A 20586-nucleotide genomic window follows, 5' to 3' on the forward strand; every position below is an offset into this window, starting at 1 on the left:
GCTCAACCATTGGTGGCCGTGCCTTCTGTTGCCTTGGCCCTAAGCTCTGGAATTCCCTGCCTAAACCTTTCTGCCTCGCTACACCTCTTTCCTCCTTTAAGACGCTCCTTAAATCCTACCTCTTTGACCAAGCTTTTGGTCACTTGCCCTAATTTCTCCTTATGTGGCTCGGTGTCAAAGTTTTTGTCTTCTAATACTCCTGTGAAGCGCCATGGGACATTTTACTGCGTTAATGGCGCTATCTAAATACTACTTGTTATCAAATTCACTGAATATTTAAACATACACAGTATTTGTTGTGTTTATTTTTCTAAGACTATTATAGTTCCAATTAATAGTCAGTTATAGATTAACATTTTTTCTTTAGAGCCTTGTTCATCGTGTTTAAACATCATTACATGCAATAAGAATAGCCGATCTTTCCAGCAAAGGGTTAAAGTAGCATCCAAAATTATCAGATATAATAACTTATGTACAATGTATGTATTGATTTAATAAGGGTATTTTCTTACCGGGTGCAGGGTTGCTATTGGTGACTGTCTCTGTTGGAGATTGGTACACAGTAACGTTGCTACCATCATGAGGACGATGAGCACTTTTCAGATTTAACATAGTTGGAGGGACAAACAGCATTTGAGCCAAAAAAAATAACAGCTTCATTTGAGGTGTAACTGTATTGTTTTTTGGGACATTACTGAAAAATTAAAGTATAAATGATTAGATGTTTATGTGCTTTTGCAAAATAGTGCATTATAGTTCAGCACAAGTTCACAAGCCGGACTAATTACTTTGTAAGATCTTCAAGGTAGGATGAGCAGGATAGTTAGGTAGTATGGAATGAGGTGAATCGTACTGATGAGAGACACAATAAATTCAAAATGATACTTCTATGTAGATGTGTGTGGGGGGTGGGGGGTGAGCATTAGATGAAATCTCAAGCTCACTATGCATAAGGATGTAATAAAAAGTATTTTGTTTCCTTACCAGATGCCTAAGAATAGTAATCAGTTTTATGCTTTGATCCATGGAATATGAGCTAGTTCCCCATCCCAGAGAAAAAAATTACCTTGTTTTTGTGGAGCTACGTATTTGATATCAGCCGATTCATTGAATTTTGGAATGTAGTGGCATAAGGTGGTTTGTTATTTAAGCAGCAGGAACAGGAAACCTGTCCGATTCAGAAAATTCATCCAAGTTAATTGTAAAGATTTGTCAACAGAAAATGGTCATTTTCATGTTCAAGAGAATCGAGACAACTCTAAGAAATGAGCTGGTGAGCTAACTGGCTCATTTTGCTTTTGGCAAACATTAGTTAGATTTTTCAGCCCAGTATACGTCCGATGACGAGCAAATTTAGAGATAGCTCATGTTCTGAGATCTGCCAAATGCCAACAGATCTTTTGACCACATTAAACAAATTGACAAAATATCGAATTGTATGCAAGTAAGCTAGCTGCTTCATATTTATTAACCATATATTTAATCACCACCTAATTTGTGTCATTTCTTCATTTCAGATTTGGTGTATTCTTTACTAATGAAGTGTGTGTTTAATATTTCCCCCAAATATAAGCTCTTTCTATTCAGAGTCATAGAATAATATTGGTTTATGTATGGCATGATTGTGTTTTGCTTAGACTTTTTAAGTACTTCATATGTATAATTTATTGCATATAATTGAGATCATAATTTGAATCAAAATTGTTCCATTTTATTTTTAACAGCTTTGAGATCGCTGCTTTTTTAAACTCATTTACCACCTTACAATAGTGATGCTGTTAAGATAATTGTCAAAATCCTAACATGCACATCACTGTTGTAATTTAATTTTAAATATTAGCTTTGCATTGTTTGCATTAACAACCCTTTATTGCTTAGTGTTATACTGTTTATAAAATGGCTGCTGCATCCCTCCTCATTTCTAGCTTGACAGAATGAGACAGATGGCATCATGTCTCATTTTGCTATGTGCACAATCATTAACTGTATCTGCTTGCCTTTAGGTTAGCCACATAGATTTTCCAGGTTTGTACTGTAACTTCCAGTGGGAGAAACAAAAGAGTCCCCTCTCGTTCATTTACAAAGTGGTGCTTTGTAGCTTCATATGATTAATTAACATACTATTCAGCGCAGTACAAGGCTGGCATACTACAGGTGCACAAATATGCTGCAGTGTAGAGCGGATTTCGCACAAAACATTTTTTCACGGAAGCATAATTCGTCACTGCTGGGAGTAATCAAATCCCGAACATAACTACGGTAATTGCTAATTTGCAAGTAAACAATAGTTTCGTAGCAAAGTTAGGCAAATTTCCAGCGCTCGTAGCAGGTCACTGGATTTCCCTCAAAATAGTCCTGCTGGTAACAAAAAGCATTAAAGAGGCAATGGCTGCCCGGTTGCACATAAAATTAAAACTGTGGTTAAATGGCCAGCATCATTAGTATTTTCGCAAGTGTGTTTCATCGAATATTTTGATGGTGTGAAGTAAGGATGTGTGCTGTAGCTGCGTCAGCCTGTTTGAGTGTGATGTATTCATTTTGCAGTTGGCTGTTGCAGCCTGTATTGCAGAGCTTATGACCTGCTTTCACATGCAGCAGATTCTCCCATAAATTCTGATTCATATCCAGCAGCTGAATCCTGGGTCTTGCTGGATATTCTTTATTCGCTTTGTTTCGATTTTGTCGCCTTGAGCTGAATAAACTTCACGAAGCTGATGCCTGGCCGATCAGTGAGGTAATTTAGCGCTAATTAATTAGTGACGGTTGCAGAGTGCACAGGAATTTCAGCCTGGCCTCGTTTTTTTTTTTGTTTTTGTTTCGTCCACTTTTTTTTTTGTACAGTATTTTGTATCTGTACCTTAGTTGGTGATTGCTAAATTCCTTCCCGCACAGAGAGCGAGTCGAAGATGCAGGAAGAATGCGAAAGTGTGGGCTTCAACAGTCTACGCGTGCTTTCTCTTCTAATTTTCCCACCCTTTGTTAATTGTTTCACCGTTTCGAGTGAGCCAGTTTTTGCAGTGTTCAGCTGTTTCCACGTTTTCACCTCCAGGCCCTATGTTTGGCTATTCAGTCGTGCAGTAGGCTCATTGCCAAGTTTGCACAATGAGGAATGGCAGTATGCAGATTTGCCTTGTCTTCATTAATGGCAGCTGCGGAAAAAAAAAATTGTTCAAGAGCTGATTACTGATTACTTAGAATAAGACCGTGGGAAAATCGCTGTCTGGTTAACGTATCCTACTGTGTTTGCCATAAGCCTTGCATCCAACATGGCTGACAAGGTTACTCTCCTCAGATGATCTCGATGCTGCTCTTTAACTAGATTCTGCGCTGAGGCTTTTTGTCGGTTTAGTGTTTGAGATCCATTAGGTAGGAGCCCGATTGCCTTCTCCATTACAGTACACTGTTGAATAGCTGCACGTCTTAGTGATGCGAGCTGCCGGCGTGCACTCCACTCGCCTGTTTTGCATGTGTAATGCGACTGCGCTTAATGACTGTGAGTAATTATGCCAATCAAAGTTTGTCTGGCCTGTGATTTTTGAAAGTTAGCCAGTGCCGGGGTTAAGTTGGCACAGCAACTGTTGTTAGGGGAGAAGTGAGCCTCTCACAGCAGCAGCCAGCTGAATTGTAATAAGAGAGTTGGCATCAGTCCAGATTCCACAGCATTCAGAGGTATGGTATATTGTGCAGGGGAAGCTAGCTAATTAATCTTCCAGTAGGGAAGAATGTAGCTTCAGACAATTACAAAGCTGAAAGAAAGATTAGAATAGAAACTGCCTGCCAAAGAAACGTTGATGATTTCTTATGATAAAGCTGGCATATATAATGCTTTACGCTAGGAATAATGTGTTCATTTAATGTAGCAGTCCTGATGCCGTTCTGTACAGTGACAAATTTTATTTTATCCTTTTTTATATGCAGCAATTAAAGAGTGGAAGGAACAGACCCTAAAACACTTGTACCTTCTTTTAACACAGTTTACATGATTAGATTGTTTTGTAACCCAGCACGGTATGGTGGGACCACAACAGTGTCTGTAGATGGTGTTCTTGGTGTGTACAGTATAGAATGACTTGGGCTTCTACATAATCCATGAAACTTTTTCTCTTAATTAAATAGCGATCGTTAACTATAGTTAGACCATGACAACTGAGCTTCGTTTCGAAACACAATTGTGGATTTTTATAATCTCCAGTAGCCGTGCACAATAAAAGATTTTTTTGAAATCGTTGTCAAACAGCATAATAACAGCAGCGATGTGCAGTGAGAAAGTGCAGCAGACATTCTCATAATACCTCATTCAATATTTATATTATTTGTTTGAAATGCAGAGATTATCCATTCTGGTGGCACACAGTGGCAATAATAAACTAGTACAGTAGGAGGGAAGAAGCCTGAATAGGGCATTTGTGCTTGGCATGTCAATCAGTGGGGCTCTGCTCTGTCTTCAGCGGCCCAGCAAGATGGACAGTCTCGCTTCATCATGTTGATATGTATAATGGAGCAAGTTAATTAGTCTGCTTTCAACTTTTAAATATGAAAGTTTAGAGACCTGATTTAATGGCACGATATTTTTTTTAAAGCACCTTGGTCTTGCATGTGTTTAATAGATTTCATGCTGGACGCAGTGCCAAGTGTTTACGATGTTGTACTAATTAATTTGCATGTGCAGCAACGCACATCAGTTTTTACCCTGTAGTTTTTGAAAGAAAATACCATTTGTCATAGCTCGGGCAAAGCCAACATCTTCAGACCGCAAGTTGTCTGACTGCACAGGGCACAGGATTGCTGGCAACTCACTTGAACTATAATTACAATAAACAAAACTTGGTTTGATCTCCTTCCTTACTGGTTACTTTTAATCTTGGTAATCTCTTGTAACAAAACAACCACGTTCCTTTAGATTTAGCCATTGTACGCTTGAGAAATGGCGTCTGCAGGGACCCACCCTAGTCCCTTTGTCTTCAAAATCGATGACAGTAAAATTGCAATCTTCAATATGTACCAGATTAAATCTTTGCATGCTGAAATTAGTGAAACACGTTTATTTTGGTTTGTACTTTCACAATCTTTTAATTTTATATATAATATTCCCATCACATTTTAAAAGAAAGCAGTTGAAGTAGGTTGAATGGTGTAATGAATACAGATGTCACCTAGGATGATTGTTTCAGGATAAGTAGAAAGTTTATTGAATGTAGGAACTGAAGGACATGTAATGTAAGTTGGCACTGTTAAAATATAGATGTTAAACTATATACTACCGCTCAGGAAGTAAGGTTGTCCTCCTTTCTATTTGTTGCTTTTCTTTGATGTGGATATATTTAAAAGAAAAATTAATTAGCTGCACTGAAGATCAGCTATGATTTCTGTGACCTGACAGGTGCTGATTGTGAGGAGATGCTGACTGATGAAATGAGATGCATTAATTAATAAGCATCACTGCAGATAGCATTTACACAGTGCAGCCTTTGTACTTAGGAAAGTGAATAGATTTGATTCTGGAAACATTTCCGTTTTGGTCTGTAACTCCTGGGACTGCCATTATACATGACTCACGAAGTATATTTCAAGACTTGTGGTGAACAGTACACTTAAATGCTTTTCTAACACCAGGTTACAGTGAAGGCAAGATCAAAGATAGTTCTTCAAAAAATTGGGGGCAGATTTAGGCCTCGTGATCATTTTCTGGGTGGAAAACGGAGGCTCAGAGATCCAGTTTAGGGGGCCCACCAGGAAACATGTCCGACGCCACTTTGGTTCAGGCGTCCCTGGAGTCATCCTAAAGCAGGCGCTGGGCCCCTTGAATATGCTAATAAGGGGCCTAACTCCTGCTTTAGGAACCCCTTTCTAAAACTGGGAAGAAACTAGGTAGAGCTTGTGCCACGCAAGCTCCGACTGGTATTTCAAGTTCTACAGCAGGCTAACCAACATCCTTAAAGGGACTGCTGGAGGCCACTGAAAACCCAAGGTTAGTTTTTGTTTATCAACTTTTTAAAATTTACCTTAATGTGGAGCCAGGAGGAGCAGGATCGCCAAGCAGCACAAACAGATTTCTCCCCCATTGTTCTTTCGCTCACCGAAGGAAGTTTACGATTATAAAGGACATATTTTTCACTTTGTGCCCCACCTGTAAGGCAACTGGTTACCTGTGGAGTTTAAGTCCTCTACAGTACCATTTCTAGCTTCGCAGTACTGCTTTGTTATGTTTACTGTATCTCTCAGTTTTTTTCTGATATGCATTTTTGGCCCTGATCCTAGTGTGTTTTGTACATTTTTTCTAGTTTCTTTGTGTTGACAGGTGCAGTATTGAATCTTGAACACAACAACTGTGCCGCACTGAGCTATCAGAGTTCATCACGTGAATGCGACTTCTTCCGAGTTAACCCCTCTCCACCTAGAAATGGAAGGGGGCTGACAATCTGATTCTGCATCTTTCTAGTCCAACTCTGAAGAAATAACAAGGGTGGGGAGTTGGGGTTAACTGCCATTGGGTTCCCAGCGGGATACCACTGGTTTCACCCACAGCAGTAAAAAGCCACGACAATTCTGTCCACTACCCCACCCATAACGTAGCATATGTGAGTTAGCCACCTGTTAGGAAATATCACTTAAAATTGGAAATGGCAGGATCCGGGCAGCTTTCCGGCAGATAAGTAACCTGGGGCATTTTAAGTGAATCGGGAGAGGGTGGGAAAGTGGAGTTGAGGTAGAATATCAGCCATGATCTTATTGAATGACGGAGCAGGCTCGAGGGGCCATATGGCCTACTCCTGCTCCTAATTCTTATGCTCTTAACCACCCGGTTTCCACCCGGTCGGTAGGGTTCAAATCCCTCCTTGAGAATTTCGTATTCTTAAGAATCAAAAATGATTGCATCAAGTATAAAGAGAACCATGTCAGAACCTGGATCTCCTTCGTAGTTGTGAGGAGGTTGTCATCACTCAGACTTGAAAGTATGACCATTGACATGCAGACTATGCTTCGCCTGGTCATAGAAAGCAAGTATCTACTTGGGTCATAAGTAATGTAGATAGCCCAATACTAGGAAAATCAATAAAATTGGTCTTTTATTTTCCTTGCTCTGACCTTGCATGTTAAAAACAGGGTAAGAAAGTCGAATGTATCAAAATGCTAAAGCAGCTACTTAATCTTCAAGTTCTATGTGTGGGTGTCTTTAAAGTTTAATTCTATAATTCTAACCTTTATATCTGAACTCAGCTGGTGAAAATTCAGTGAAAATGTCAGAGTGGGTAAATTCTGTAACAGTGTACCCTGAGGCATTTTGCATTTAATAGCACATCTGATTTTTTTTTCTGTGCATTGAAGCATTTATTTTGTGTCAGTGCCAATTAGTCATTTTGGCCCAATTAATGATTCTATTACAAATAAGCAGATCATTTTTTATTCAATTTATTTATTGCCGATTATCTCAGATAAAACCACAAAGTTACAGAAAATATCCCTTCCCGCTGCTTTTCCCTAAAGCCTTTCCTTGGCTTGATTATATTTTCTGTAAGCAAAGCAGAGTCTCCTATGGATTGAAAGCTGAGCCTGTGTTCTCTGTATATTTGTCTAGCATAGCTTAATTAACCCCAGTCCCAGCAAATAGTTTACTGGAGAATACGTAAGATGTCCACTGCAGCTCCTGTCAGTCCAGATAATGAAGTCAACTTAATACAAGCTAATCTACTGTTCCAGATTTATTTATTTTATTTTTTGTTCTTGGGATGTGCCCGATGCTGGAAAGACAGCACTTGCTGCCCTTCGTTGTGGTAGTGGGCCTTCTCTTGGAACCACTGCAGTCCGTGTGGTGATGGTGCTCCCATGAGGGTGTCAAGTTGAAAATTCCAGGAAGATGACCCAGTGATGATGAAGGAACATTGATATATGTCCAGTTCAGGATGGTATGTGACTTGGAGTACAATTTAGAAGTGTTGGGGGGCGAAATTCGGCTCCTTTGCGCCTGCCATTAGCGCCTCGGGCAGGGGGGCGCTAACTGGGCACAAATAGATTATCTCCCGAGGGGGCAATAATAGCTCCTTCTGAGAAATTCGGCAGGGCGCTGCTGAGGCACTAGCTGATAGCGCCGTGCCCCCCCCCCTCCCCGGTAGTGCCCTGGGCGTCTGCGCCGCTGGCAATGACATCATTGATGATAGCGCCAGCCTCGCGGGTCGCGAACCGGGCCGATCTCCACTCATGGGGCGGTATTTAAAGGTGCGGCCGCGACCCGCGCCACCATTTTCTTCTTTTGTCCGACCTCCAGGTCGGCCCTCCGTGGCAGCCCTTGGCATGCTCCGTAGCCACCATCGTACAGCCCAGCACCGCGTCTCGGTGCCGGACTGCGGCCATGTCACCACGCCGCCCTGGTGGCCTAGTGTGGGCCATCGGAGGCCCTGCAGAGCTCGCAGCGTCCCTCCCCATCAGCATTATGCGGACCGGCGTTCGAGCGCATTGCGCCTCCGACACCGCCCCGAGAGGAAGCGAAGCGCCCGAGATAGCGTTTCACTTCCTCTCCGGGGCATACGCCAAATTTAGCGGCCGGGGTGGGACTTCCGCACCGGGCGCTAAATGTCCGATGTTAATTCGGTTACCGCCCCCAAATGGGACGTAACTGAATTTCGCGCCCTTGGTGGTCCCACATTACTGCTCCTGAATTTCTCGTTGGTAGAGATCACAGGGGAGGGAGGTCCTGTCGAAGTAATCATGGTGATTAACTGCATTGTATCCTGTAGATCATACATACTGGAGCCACTGTGCACTGGTGGTGGAGAGGTTTAAAATAGAGTCCAGTGGCATTGTCCTGGATAATGTCAAGATTCTTGCGTGTTGCAGCTGCACCCATCTAGCCGAATGTTGAGTGTTCCGTCACACTCCTCTTGAGCCTTATAGATGGTGGAGAGGCTTTGAAGTGAGCCACTCATCACAGAATATCCAGCCTCCACCCTGCTATAGCCGAAGTGTTGATGAGGTTGGTCCAGTTAAGCTTCTTGGTCAATGGTGAAAAGATGGTCATTACCCGGCAGTCATGTGGTGTGAATGTTAGCACCAGGCTGGATGTAATCCGACTTCTGCTGTGGGCTCGTATTTGTTGCTTATGATCGGAAGAGTCGTGAATGGAGCAGAGCGCTGTGGAGTTGGCAGCGAACAACTCCACTCCTGCCCTTATGGCAGAGGACAGGTCATTAATGAAGTAGTTGAAGATGGTTGAGCCAAGGATATTTCACTGAAAGAACTCCTGCAAGAAATCCTGGGTTGCAATGATTAGTCTTTTGTTTTAGGTATGACTCCAGGGTTTTCCTTCCCCCCCACCCCCCCTCCACCCGCCAGCCCCATTGACTTCAGTTTTACCAGGGTTTCCTGGTGTCATACTTGGTTAAATGCTGCCTTGATGTCAAGACAACTATTCTCACCTGCCCTGTGGTATTCATTTGTGTCTGCATCTAGGCTGTGATAAGGTCTGGAGCTGTGTGGTTCTGGCGGGCTCCTACGTGAGCATCAGTGAACAGGTTTTTGATGAGTAGGTATTGCTTGTTGGTGCTGTTGATGATGCCTTCCTTCACTTTACTGATGAATGGGAGAATGCTGAGAAGGTGGCAGTTGGCCGGGTTTTTGTGGATAGGATGTACCTGGGCAAGTTTTCACATCGTTGGGTAGATGCCTGTTTCATAGCTCCGCTGGGCCAGTTTGTCTAGGGAGTGCCTAGCTCTGGTGCTCAGGTCTTCAGCACTACAGCCATGATGTTGTCAGGCCCCATAGACTTTGCTGTGTCACGTGCACTCAGCCTTGGGAGGAGGCCAAGCGGAATTATCCACTCAGCATTTTGGCTGAAGATGCTTGCAAATATTTCAGCCTTATTCCTTACCCTCACAGGTTGGGCCTCACCATGGTTGACAATAGGGATGTTCATGGAGCTTCCTCCTCCAGTTAATTCCTTGCTTGAACACCATCATTCTTGACTGACTGTGGCAGGGCTTGCATAGCTTTGTTATACTCCATTTGTTCGGGGACTGCTTAGCTCTACCTATAGCTTGCTGCTATTGGTGTTTAGCCTGCAGCTGGCCTTGTGCAGCGTATATGATTCTGTGAGTACGACTATTTCAGGCTGTTGCTTGACTAATCTGTGGGACAGGTCTCCCAATTTGGGCACCTACCTGCAAACATTACTCTGTGAGATCAACTGGGTTGAGATTGCCTAGGTCCTGTTCTGATTGATGCCGATAGATCTAACCAGCTTTTTCATTATTTTTGAAGTTTGGAGTGATTGTTTACAACTGAGCGGCTAACTAGGCCACGTCAGTGGGCATGAAGCATCAACCTTATATTGTGGGATTCGAGTCATGTACATGCCAGATGAGGTAGGGGTGATGGGGCTCTCTTCCCTGAAGGGCATTAGTGAACCAACTGGGGTTTTATGACAGTCTGGCAGCTTTTATGGTTATTTTTCTGGTGTGATCCCAAAGATTACTAGAATTATTGAATTCTTTACAAATAAAATTATGGACGGAAGCAAAATAAGGACATAGGCAAAATGAGATCGCCAGACTCAATCCATAAGTCTGCCTTCTTGTAGCTTCTTGGGATATGACAGTTCTGTTGGATCAATCAGCTGAGATTTCTCTATTCTTGGTATAGGGCTGTAATTTGCGGCCCCTACGGGTACGTACAATGTGCACTCGTGCCCGTAAGGGGTCGCGTATGTTCCGGGTTTAGGCATGCGAAGCGCATGCGCTAAAACCTGGAACTTGCGATTTCTTAACAGATCATCCGCATCCCCAGGAAAAGGGCCTCCGCGGGCGGAAAGTTGGACTATTTGCTCAACCTCTGCCCAGTGAATGCCCGTGAAATTCTTACACCTGCTTTTTACCAGCGTAAGAGTTTTAAAAAACAGAAAAATAAAATTTTATCCATGATTTATACATTAAAAACCTGTGAAATAAGTGTAAGAAATCACACAACACCAGGTTATAGTCCAACAGCTTTATTTGAAATCACAAGCTTTCGGAGCGCTGCTCCTTCGTCAGGTGAAGTGGAGAGATGCATAAAAACACAGCTTATATAGTCAGAGAATAATGTCAGATGTTTACAGGTAATCTTTCTAACTGCCATTTATCACACCTCGGCAGAGAGATAATCACAGCAATCAAAGGTGTAAATGGTGTCCAAACAGGTCAGTCAGGAAAACATTACATCAAAGAACAATGAGGTGGGGTCACAAGGGGTCAAATGTTGCAGATGCTGGGGTCTGTATGAAAAACAAAAAAAACAGACAAAAAACATTTTTTTTGTTGCTGGAAATCACAGCAGGTCCGGCCGCATCTGTGTGGAGAGAACAAGCCAACGACGACTCGAGTCTGGATGACCCTACATCAGGTGGGGTTACATGTAGCGTGACATGAACCCAAGATCTCCAAGGCAGCCTTCGAGACACACGACAACGCAAAATCGTCAAGCAGAAACTGATAGCCAAGTTCCGCACCCATGAGGATGGCCTCAACCGGGATCTTGGGTTCATGTCACGCTACATGTAACCCCACCTGACGTAGGGTCATCCAGACTCGAGTCGTCGTTGGCTTGTTCTCTCCACACAGATGCAGCCGGACCTGCTGTGATTTCCAGCAAAAAAAAAATTTTTTTGTCTGTTTTTGTTTTTCATACAGACCCCAGCATCTGCAACATTTGACCCCTTGTGACCCCACCTCGTTGTTCTTTGATGTAATGTTTTCCTGACTGACCTGTTTGGACACCATTTACACCTTTGATTGCTGTGATTATCTCTCTGCCGAGGTGTGATAAATGGCAGTTAGAAAGATTACCTGTAAACATCTGACATTATTCTCTGACTATATAAGCTGTGTTTTTATGCATCTCTCCACTTCACCTGACGAAGGAGCAGCGCTCCGAAAGCTTGTGATTTCAAATAAAGCTGTTGGACTATAACCTGGTGTTGTGTGATTTCTTACATTTGTCCACCCCAGTCCAACACCGGCATCTTCACACTGTGAAATAAGGTAAGTTAATTTTTAGCCCCTTTAAAACATGTAAATTTATTTTTCAAAAAATTACATTTTTGTTTTAATTATTTAATTAAATGCCATTGTAATTTTAAGTATGTGATTTTTTAAATTTATTTGAAGTGTAGGTATATTTTGGGGTATTCCCATTCATACTTATGGAGTTTCCGTACATATGGAATCCCCATAAGCATGAATGGGGATTCCCTTGTGTAATTCGTTGGGCCGGCCCACGTGATCCCAGGGGCGCTTGCGAACCACGTGCCCAGAGAGGCCCAGGACCGCGAATCCCCGAGCATCAGGTAGGCTGTGGATTTTATTGGCGGATCAGAGGCATTTCCCCGCGGGAAGCTGCTGACCGCAAATTCAGGGCCATTGAATCTCTAAATGTATGCTTTGGAATCAGGTGTGCTGTACGTATCATTTGTGAGCTTCCAGTACTCGTGAAGTCTGGACATCCCTCACAAAAATGAAGGCGAGCAATGACTTTTCAGTGGAACCTTTTGATGTAAAGCCATTTCTTTCGAAACAGTTAAGCAAATAAAATGTTAACTGTCTTCACACCTTGGTAGACAAATGTTGCCTTTCTTAACACAATAGCCTTTATGTTTCAAACCTGAGAAAAATGGAAAGTTATATTTCCATTTGACAAAATACTGCAGCCAATCACGTTTTATTCGTGCTGCCCTGCCATCACACACAATCCTTTATCAGCTATCTGGGTTCATGCAGACAATGGGCCGGATTTTGCAGTAGAAATAATGGCGAGGCTAACGGTGTTCACCGTTATTAAAGTGTAAATCGAACAGCAACTTCCAGTGACTGCACATGCGCAGTTAGATTTAATTTTATTAGTTGCTGTCTGAGATACCCTGCTTCTCCAGAAGCTGCGCGAGAATAATATTTCGCTGAGAGACTCGCCATTGAAATACATGGAACGGCGTGAAGTTGCTGTCCGATTTACACTTTATATATACCCCTTAAACTCACCAGAAAAAGTTAGGGCTTGTCCATTCCAGTGTGAGTAAATTTTTAATGGCATGATAAGACTTAATTACTGCCAAACAACCTCTCTAGCACTGAAAATTAACTTTAACAAATGTGGAGTTTCATTCCTTCAGATTTTAATTATTGTTGAAGATTTTTTTTTAATGAAAATATTTAAATAATTTTTTTTAAATGTACTTCTTCTTAGTGTCTTTTATCTCTCTCTTAATCTAATCCTTCTGTCCCTCTCTTTATTTTGCTTTCTGTACCTGATTTGACATTGAATTAAATATTGTAACCGACGCTTCCTGGTTCAGACTCTGCGCTGCTCATTACTGATTCTCCAATCTGATTGGTTAAGGAGATACACAGTTGCTTGCCCTAGTCACACAGATGCCCTGTAGAGGGCACTGTGCTTTTTTGATGGTTGCTGACAGGAACGTCCAGAGCAAAAACTCATAGAATGTCTATGGACAAGTGCACATCTAATGAACGGGGGGTGTCATTCATTTGCCGCTGACTGCAAAATCTAGCCCAATGCATACGAGTCCATCATTTTGTACTTAGTGAAAAGAGAAGTTTCCTAGTTTTTCAAAACTGTATAAAATTAACAGAAATTCCTACTTTTGCATGCTGCTCTTTTCCTAGTCTACATCTCCATATAATTTTCTGTCAAACCCACCTTCCGCCACTTAACTGAGCATTTAATGAGTATTTTCCAATCATACCTTACTCATCATTTGAGAGTATATTCCATTCTCCAAAGGTCTCCCTCTTGTTTCCACACAATTGGATTGGAACTTCCATGATCTGTATTCTTTTCAATCTGTTCCAGCGGTGGCCTCTTGTCCTGTATAAAAATCCAACTTTCATTGTTCTAAGTTCAATGCACACATAGAAAGAGCCAAGGAAAGCAAAGCCTCTGAATCCTATCTCATTTTCATTCCACGTTCATTGACTAAATCATGAGATAAAGTGTAAAATGGCTGTTGATTCTGAATTTGCTGTTGATACCAAATGGATGCTGGATATTACTTAAACGTGAATGCTAGAATTGGTGAAAAAATGTACCCCTCAGGATTTACATGTGACATCAATTTTATTCATGTTGCATGAATCACTGCTTGTAGTTTTTGGTATCATAGCACATTAGCATATACCTTGGCTATTAGAGTATAAGACTGCAACCAGTTACACCCAACCAAAGAACATGACCAATGCGCTCACATTGTATGTAACTATTTCTGGGGACAACCATAAACATTAGTTAGTAATGTCCAAATTCAAGTTTCTAAGTCACAGCTTTTTTTGTGAGGAAGATACTGTGTGAAAACCGCTTCCCATTATTAATGCAGTGTAAAATATTGATCTTCAAAGCATTATCCCCACATAACCATCCATGCACCTACAGAAAAGGTGCAGGATTATATTAACAGGAAGGGTTTGCATTCTGCGATTATGCGCATGATCCGTGAAGCCAAAATCTACATCACAGACGCGCATACTATCTACCCTGGCAGCACCTGTGACTGATGTATTCTTGCCAGTTTGGAACTCAGCAGGAATTTTCTGCAAGGACAGATGACAGGTGGATAACTGCTCGATAAAATATTCATCTATACGTCGGTGTGTGTTCTGTCAGTTTTATTTTAATGTAATGTCATTCTCTCAGGTGAGCGAGCTAAGGTCCAGCTGATAACTCGAGTATAATTCCCAAATTATGCAGAAGAGACAGATAATGAGGCACACAATACTTAAAGAAGGCTCAGAGTGCATGTTTGACAGTTTAAAAAATGACATTCCACTGTTTGGATTGTCTTGTGGGGGAGGGAATATCACAATAAAACTCACTGAAGAATTGTGAATGTTTGGCTGGATGCTGTATCCTCCACAATTTGGCAACACACTGCAATATTAATGTTGGCCTGATGGATGATGACAATGGCAAGTGGAGATGGGAAACCAAGAGAATGTGGAAGAACTGGACGTGTGGCCTCTGCGGATGTTTAGCAGACTACTAGGTTGGTTCTTCTGTGATCTTTGACACCTAAGCAGTCGTATTTGCATTTACAGAATAAAACAGAAATTTGTAGGTGTAACAGTGGTGTCAGCTTGGCTCATTTGGCTGACACTCTCATCCCTGTGTCAGAAGGTTGTGGCTTCAAGCCCCGTTCCAGGCCCTGAGCACATAACCCAAACTGGCATTTCAGTATAGTACTGGGGGAATGTTGCATTTTCAGATGCGCTGTCTTTAGTTGAGACATTAAACTGAGGCCCAGTCTGCCTATCTATGGCACTATTTGAAGAAGAGTATGGGGTTCTCATGACAACATTCCATACCCCACCAGCACTACTAAAAACAGAGTAATTGGTCATTCATCTCATTAGTTTTATGGGGCTTTACTGTGCACAAATGCATTTGCTTACCTAATGGTGGCTATACTTCAAAAGTAATTCATATTGGTATAAGAATCAAAAGAGGTGTCCAGGGCCTACAGCAGAGCCACTGGGCGGCTGCGTTCAGGAAAACCAGGTCTACATGTGGCCTAACCACCGCTCATTAAAGGGACCACTACAGGCCACTACCCAAAAGGTAAGTTTAAAAAAGTACTTACTGAATATGTAGCCAGGAGGTGCAGGAATGTTCCTCCCAGCTCCACATTAAATCCACGGGACATTGCCGAACCCCATTTGCTCCCCGCCACCCCCCGCCTCCCACTTCCAATTGCTGCCATGACCCTCTACCCGATCGCCCCCTTCTCTAGGTCTCCAGCCTCCCGGTTGCCGCCTTTTCCGATCACCCACTTTTCCGATCGCCCTCTTTTCCGATCGCCTCCTTTTCCGATCACCCCCTTCTCCCGGTCACCACCTCCCCTTTTCCCAAGTCCTACCTGACCTACTGACGACACAATGGCTCTAAATTCAAATATTCTTTGCCGCTAAGCTCCATGGCGATGCACAGCAGGTGTCCCCAGCTCATCGGTATGATGTAAATGAGGCCTGAGGCCCAATATTGGGTGGACCTCTGGCCAAGCCATTCTGGCGCAAGGATCATTCGCAAACCAAGTTCTAGGCTATAACCCTTCCCTGATAAATAGGCCTCTCTCAGTTGTGACAGTTCTGACACTATGGCATCCCTATTTTCCTGAAAAATGTCAGACTACTGACAATCTAATTGAACTGTAAAGTGAAAGAACATTTGGCCACCCATCTTCTTAGAAGTTAACGCTCACCTCTGTGGAACTTGATACATAAAACACTTGTAGCTTATAACATTATTATATAGGTTGGGGTGCTAATGTCTGAAATGTTTGAGTGCTGGTAATACCAGCGTTAATGATGGTGGTGTTTAGTTCCATTCCCTGTCTGGTGTCTTTGGTGCTTCCTTGCTGTAGTGTTTTGAAGCAGAGGGATGTCATTGTGTACTTGGATTGATTAGCACATTGGGGGCCTCAACACTCACAACCTGCTCATGACTGAGGACTGGAATAGCCCACTTTATGGGGGTAAGTTATGCATGGGAAGTAGACCCTCTCCCACTCACCACCACCCACTTCCCCCCACCACCCCACCCCCCAGCCTGCTTAGTTTACACTGAGAATGAAAGTGTTACAAACAAGAAAAAATAACTCTTATTAAAATGAAGCCTCTGTCTGTCTCTGTTGTGTGGAATTTAACTTTGACTGTAGATTTAAAAGACAACATGATGGTCTTTTTATCTGAAGACTGTAATGGTTCTTTCTTGATAATGGATGATTTCATGACATACCTGGCTAGAGAATGTTACGGGGAAAGGGGAAAGAAAGTCCTAAGAAAATACAAGGTTCTTTCTGCAAGAAACACATTTGACTAAAGGGGCATGTGCCAAATTAAAGCTTAATAGGATCAGTTAAGTATTTCATTCTTCATATAAGTCAATCAGTGGGGGAATGGCATCTATCATTGACAATAATCTACTTTTATCTTTTAACAAATTGCTGACCTATGTTCTGCTGCCTGATTGGATCCTATGGAAAATCAATGACGATTCCTGAGTGCATGCAAGCTTAAACTGTATATCGCCTCCCAAAATGTCATTATCATCTCCAAATGAAAAAAAAGATTGTAATGCCCAGTGAACGTGCAACTGGATAGACTCGGAAAAGAACTTGACACCCTCTTCATTCTAGAGATTCAAACTTGACATCACTTGGATCGTATGTCCGATGTTGTCAATTATACCTACTTCTTTAGACCACATGAACACGATGCCAGATTACATTGCACATACAAATTTTCTGCAGTAAAAAGGAACTAGAAATGTACGCTGTCTTGTTCTCCACATCATGACATGCATCAGTTCCGATATAAATTTGTGAGACCAGCTAGCGAAATTCAGAGTTCCTGATACTTAATTCCACTTTGTGAGGCAAACAAATTGCCGGTATTTTGCTTGAGTAGATGAAGAATAGATTTACAGACATTATGCTTCTGTTAAAACTACTGGTATGTGTCTGTTATAAAAACAGAAAATGCTGGAGATACTTAGCAGGTCAGGCAGCATCTGTGAAGAGAGAAACAGAGTTAACGTTTCAGGTCGATGACCTTTCATCAGAACTGAAAAAGTTCTGACGAAAGGTCATCGACCTGAAACGTTAACTCTGTTTCTCTTCACAGATGCTGCCTGACCTGCTAAGTATCTCCAGCATTTTCTGTTTTTATTTCAGATTTCCAGCATCTGCAGTATTTTCTTTTAGTATTGTGTGGTATGTGTCTGTTGTCCATTGGTGAGCATTTATTGACACACCAGTTTTGATGGTAGAACAATGCAACAAAAACAGATAGACTGATGTGACTTGCTAAAGGATTGGATCACACGACCCAATTAGAATTAATCAAATGTTCCACTCTCAATAGGAGAATTTTCTATACTTGAGATTTCTCATTGATGCAACAGATTTAAGGATTCATTTAACAATATAAGATGTTCAGGAGGGTAATGAGAAGGCATTCTTTGTGGAGTGACTGAAAAAAATGCTTTTCCAAATGCAAAGCTCAAATGCCTCAGGCCTAGACAATTTACAATTCATTAAAAAAAAGTTTGGCCTATCTCAGTTTGTTTGATGTTGCAAATGTGTGGGAACACCTTTATTTCTCGTTGCTTTCTCACCTAACCTGAAAGGCTCTTAACAGCTTCATTAATTTATGAGAAGGGGAGTGATCCCCTCAATCCGTCCTTATATAGACCTATATATATTCTCATTAAAGGTTGACTTTAAGCATTTGCAAAGATGTTAGCAACGGGTCTCAAGGGAATACATCCCACGTTGATTAAATCTGATCAAACAGGATTTATATTTTTTCAAAATGATATGTGAATTTATCAAGAAATTCGCCACAGTGAGATTGATGGATTAGGAGTCTTGGTGGTCTCCTTAGATACTGAAAAATCTTTTGACCTTGTGGAATGTGAGTTCCTGTTTGCTGTGCTGGATGGATTAAGCCTGGAAGACACATTGCAGAATGTTTACAAAATCAGGAGTCTAAGATAGCAAACTGAACAAAATATTCAAATCTCTTTGGCTTTGCTCAGGGCTAATCTGTGACTGTAATTATGGGGGTAGAAATTGGTATGCATTGCGCCTATTTTTCTGCCATAAAAGCAGCACAAAGCTTGCCAGTTTAGCAGTGGGACGGCTTGCACTCAATCTGCGTAGGCGTTAGTCCTATTGCTAAACTTGTGGGGCCCATTTTGTAGGCGTATCTCAGCTCAATCACAATACCTCAAATCCTATTGGACAGTCGCCACTTGAGTTTCTAGGTAAGATAAGCAGGCTTAAATTACTAGGATTTATTATAAACCTCGCATTTAAATCAAGAGGGGAAAAATTCGGTATCGCCCCATTTGGGGCGCCGTTATCGGCCGTGCGCAAAGTTCAGCGCCTGGCTTTTATCGCCCCAGGAGATGATTGGAGCTCTAAATCAGGCGCTTCACACCTGTCTTAAGGCGCAAACGCTGAGGAGTGAGGCGCAACCTCAGAGTGCTGGCGAAGCAAGGAAGGGCAAATCAAAATAAACTTGCAAAGTACTGCTCAGTACTCAAAACTCCTTCACACAGCGTTGAATCTCTCCAGAAGTCTCTTTCTCTCTCTCTAACTGTGTGGTGCAAAAATGTCACTGAAAAAAAAAGGCAGGAAGCGGTCGCCTTTAAATAGCACTCCTCTAGCCCCTTTCTGACAGCATAACGCTCCCCTCAATCTGTCGTTGCTAGCGGCAGGCGGTAAGGCAGGGGGCGCCACTCAATATCCAGTCCGGGGCGTTGCACACTCGACTGACGTCACAATCTGCCGGCGCAGGAGATCATGGCGGTAGTGTTTAGCGCCGCCGCAAAATGTCTAGTTAATTTCACGAGCGGTACAAACATCGCCGCGCCCGGCCTCTAGTTGCTTTGCACCCCAATTGGCGCCCTCTTAAGGTGCTAACGGGAGGTGCAAACAACTGAATTTTTCCAAGATGTCTTAATTTCTTTTTAAAAAAGCAAAATACTGCAGATGCTTGAAATCGGAAATAAAAACAGAAAATGCTGGAAACACTCAGCAGATCGGGCAGCGTCTGTGGAGAGAGAGAAACAGAGTTAACGTTTCAGGCCGATGACCTTTTGTCAGAACACATCATACCCCTTTCATTACTTTAAGGAGAATGATGTTTGGGGGAATGGCTTAACAAATGAAGTGAATCTGTAGTCACATTGCCCATAATTTTAGCAGGAGAAAATATGTCTGAGCAACTAAAGTCATCTTAATAATTATTATTATTTAGTGTCTGCAGGGCTAAATTGTTGAAAATGAAGGACATGGGTTAGAGAAATTGATAACTGTTGATAAAATTGAGTAATGTTATGAAAAGAATGACTTCACCACTGGTTTAGATTGTCTGTGAGCTGCCAGTGTAAATACTGCAATTATTCCTGACATTCACCCATCTATAAGTCCATAGTCACGTTAAAAAGTTGTATTTAGATTTGCACGCTGTAATATTCCTAAATCAATATAGAGACATCATATTCAAGCTTCATTGTTACCGAGAATAAAATTTTGCAATAAGTGTTTTCGCTGTGTTTATAAACACTTTGATCATTGAACCAAGATGCAACCTTGAGGTTTAGCATAACTACTGATAGCTTTTGGTGCCATTCTAATTTCACTCTAGTTTATTTTCTAATATATTAAAGTGCAAAATATTGTTTGGAGTAGGTTAACTGCAGCGACATCCAGTTTCTAGAATGCCACGATGCATTTTAGCAAAATTATAGTGAGCTACGATTTTCTCAGAAGACATTTTGGAGGGAAAAATTTGTTACGGGCCATTTTCAGATGCATCACCAACAGTGCGCCCGAACCAGCAGGCCTGAAGCTGGCCCAAAATTAGGCCTCGGGCTTCATTTGAATAATTTTTCTCGAGGTGTCAGAGTTTGTCGCACCTCCAGAGCTGCTCACGCTTTTCCACAAACCAATTTGGGCAACTTCCCTCGCCAGCAGAGGACATCAGGTTAGTCCCAGGAGAGGAGAGGCACAGAAATTGTTTTGGGGGGGTTGCGGGTTGTCGGGCT

General features: G+C 42.1%; 1 protein-coding gene across 11 annotated transcripts in view; it reads left to right on the top strand.

Annotated features, from left to right (window-relative positions):
- The first annotated feature begins 2585 nt into the window (after window positions 1–2585).
- Window positions 2586–20586, top strand: part of tnrc6c1 (trinucleotide repeat containing adaptor 6C1) — a 672712-nt gene continuing 654711 nt past the window's right edge. For 4 of the 11 annotated variants that reach the window (XM_085963522.1, XM_085963525.1, XM_085963533.1 and 1 more), the window contains exon 1: window positions 2591–2734. The gene's annotated coding sequence lies outside the window, so the exon portion shown is untranslated. Of the gene's footprint in view, window positions 2735–20586 lie in introns of all 11 variants that reach the window. The other 7 variants (XM_085963529.1, XM_085963534.1, XM_085963536.1 and 4 more) reach the window with 6 other exon arrangements.

This window comes from Somniosus microcephalus, chromosome 21 (assembly GCF_052327205.1).
Source record: "Somniosus microcephalus isolate GS21.2 chromosome 21, FLI_Smic_1.0, whole genome shotgun sequence".
Taxonomy (NCBI): domain Eukaryota; kingdom Metazoa; phylum Chordata; class Chondrichthyes; order Squaliformes; family Somniosidae; genus Somniosus; species Somniosus microcephalus.